Source organism: Cynara cardunculus (genome assembly GCF_001531365.2).
Source record: "Cynara cardunculus var. scolymus isolate 2C chromosome LG 10, CcrdV1, whole genome shotgun sequence".
In the NCBI taxonomy this organism is placed as follows: domain Eukaryota; kingdom Viridiplantae; phylum Streptophyta; class Magnoliopsida; order Asterales; family Asteraceae; genus Cynara; species Cynara cardunculus.
Window position 1 is genome coordinate 17602444 of NC_037537.1, and position 3288 is coordinate 17605731.

The window sequence follows — 3288 nt, forward strand, 5'->3', positions numbered from 1 at the left end:
AATACAATACCGTGGGAAGAATCAGTAAATCCAAACAACTCCAAACCCAAAGTCTTTACCCCATCCATGCTTTCCACATACAACTCCTTAAGCGATTGTAGAAGTCCAAGTGCTGGTAAATATGTACACCTTCTACAACCACGTAATCTAAGTTCTGTTAACCGATCAAACGAGGGATTCCCGACCCAACTAGGAAATTTCATTCCCCCATAGAACAAAATCTCAAGTTGTCTCAACTTATAATGAGGCCTTAGCCCTTCAAGTACTTCATATTCACTCGTATTATTCCGAGAATTATCAAAGTCATCACTCCATTCCATCACCAAATCATCGAGACCCTTCTTTTCTTGCAACTTGGCATCATTTGCTTGGATTGGACATATCACTTTATCAAGCCCCTCAATGGAAAGCCGACCTTCATAAGAATGTGGTTTGTTGGAACGCTATGCTATCTGGGTATGTTCAGAACCGGTAAATTGAAGACGCCAAGAGGTTGTTTGACCAAATTCCGGAGAAGAATCCAGTATCTTGGGCGACAATGATCGAAGGTTGTTTCTGCAAAGGGCTTGTAGGGGAAGCAAAGAAATTGTTCAGTTCTTGCCTTTTTGAGGATGTCTTGATTAACAAGGCTATGTTAACCGGTTACGTTGAAATCAGAGATCTTGAATCATTGTGGAAGTTGTTTACTGGAATGACTGAGCTCGATGTGGCTTCATGGACAAGTACAATTCATTGTTTCACAAGGGCTGGGAAGATGGAGAAAGCCCAGGAATTGTTTGATGAAATGCCTACAAAAGATATAATCGCATGGACTGTGCTGATTCGAGGTTACCTACAAAATAATAAAATTAAAGAAGCTCGGAAACTGTTTGATGAAATGCCTCATCGAGATACAGTTTCATGGAACTCAATGGTCGATGGGTATGTTAAAATCGGACGCTTAGAAGAAGCTTTTGAGCTTTTCAAGAAGATGCCAAAACGTAATGTAGTGTCGTGGAACACGATTCTTCAGGGATATGCACAGGATCATGATATGCTTAAAGCTCGGATCTTTTTCAACAAGATTCCTAATAAAGATCGAACCACTTGGAATATAATGATTTGTGGGTATCAGAACGACGAATCTTTGGATTTATATACCCAAATGCTTCAAAATGGTATCAAACCCGATCAGGTAACATTCACTGGATTGATTTCTGTTTGTTGATCACTTGCTGTTCACTGTTGGGGGAAAGCAATGCACTTGTGTGTCATAAAATATGCTTACGATAACGATCCCATAGTCTTAAGTTCATTGATATCCATGTACTCCAAATGCGGATTTATGAACGATGCTAATTTGGTTTTCGATACAACTAGTAGAAAAGATACAGTTTCATGGAACGCTATGATTGTGGCGAACGCGTACCATGGCTCTGCCATGAAGTCTTTGAAGCTATTCTTTTCCATGACCAAATTTGGATTCAAACCCAACCATTTGACTTTTTCAGGTCTCTTAACGGGTTTCGCTCATTCAGGTATGGTCCATGAGAGCTGGAAGCTCTTTAATTCGATGGAAAAAGACTGGAACGTAAAACCTACAACTGAACATTATGCAATCATGATTGATGTTCTTGGTAGAACAGGGATGCTAGCCGAAGCATATGAATTGGTTAAACAATTGCCAGTTGAGCTTCCGGTGTATACATGGGAAACTTTACTAAGTTGTTGTAGGGTCCACGAGAATTTTGAACTCGGGGAAGTGGTGGCACTAAAGCTTTCTGGCACTCGGCCTTTGGATGTTGGGATGGGTGTACTTCAATCAAATATATATGCTGCAAGAGGCATGTGGAAAGATGTAGCATTAGAGCGTTGCTAGCATGTGGCAAGGTGAAGAAAGATTTGGCATGTAGTTGGATTGAATTGAAGGGTCGGGTATTTTGGTTTGTTTACAACGATAGATCGTGTATCCAATTGGAGGAGCTACACCGAGCGTTGAAGAGCCTGTCTGCTGCAATGGATATATATGGTTGAGGTACATTATGTTTTGTTCATAAATGAGCATATGCATAAATTATCAGCAGTAATCGTAAGATTTAGAAATATTTCTACACATTGTACAACTATTTCGTATAACCCTTCTGCCAAATCATGTAACTGAAGAAGTCAACAACACATTTAGTCATCAGATCCATTGAATTCACTAATTCAAAGCATCTGTTCAAATAGACTAAACATGTATGATGCAAATAATTAATATGATTCAAAGCATTAGTTGACATTTCCTAGCAATCTCATAAAATTCTACTCCATTGAAACCATGTTGAAACAAATATTCAAATGTAACTTCATGTACTAAACAAAATCTAAAATAGCCAAATAAAAACCATCTGTTTGTTTACCCAGCATGTTCAAAAATCAAAATATCCTCTGCAACCTGAATCTGATTCTCGATTTGGTCTTCTTCAATAATCTCCGAATGCTCGTTGCTTCTCTCGTGGTGTGTAACACCCTCCCAAGACCCTGGAAGGTGTTATAGAAAATAGACAGCAATAATGCTAAAAACGGAATAAACTAAAAATTTCATCATGAAATACAATGAAAGTCTAATGCCAAACGTTAGATCCATCAAACTTAAGTTTAAAAGCGGAAGTCTAAACTAAATAACAAGAGTCAATCTACTAGTCCATCCCATACCGGACTATTTAATATAGTAAATAATAACAAAAGCAGCCTAGTGAACTAGCTAACGTACTACGCCGACTATTTCCCTTTGCTGGTCCCCGCATGAGTGCCTCCTGAGATACACAATATGGGTTAGCTTAACAAAGCTAAGTGAGTTCATGAAATACTAAGACAACATAACATTAAGCATTGTAATAACATATTTGAATTACAACAATTCACCAAGCTTATGACTGATCACCCATCAATCATGTTAGGACTAAAATAATATGTAAGCAATATCTTGTATTGTATTTGGACTAAGAATGGAAACATCTGAACTGGAATGTTCGCAAGACCTATCTTTACATCTCTGGACTAGAAGATCTCACTATGTCTAAGTCTTAAAGATTTTCCTATCTCTGAATTGTACTACAAGACTAAGTATAAGTCTTAACTCTGAAGTATAAGTCTTAACTTTGAAGTATAAGTCTTAACTCTGTTTAACTCTGAACTATAAGTCTTAATTCTGAAGTACATGTCTTCACACTTTATAACTGTGAACTGTAAGTCTTAACTCTGAAGTATAAGTCTTCAGACTTTATAACTCTGAATTGTAAGTCTTAACTCTAAAGTATAAGTCTT

At 37.6% G+C, this 3288-nt stretch overlaps 1 pseudogene; it reads left to right on the forward strand.

Moving 5' to 3' along the window:
• The window catches only part of LOC112520052, an 83691-nt pseudogene extending 81546 nt beyond the window's left edge, over window positions 1-2145 (forward strand).
• The last annotated feature ends 1143 nt before the right edge of the window (window positions 2146-3288 follow it).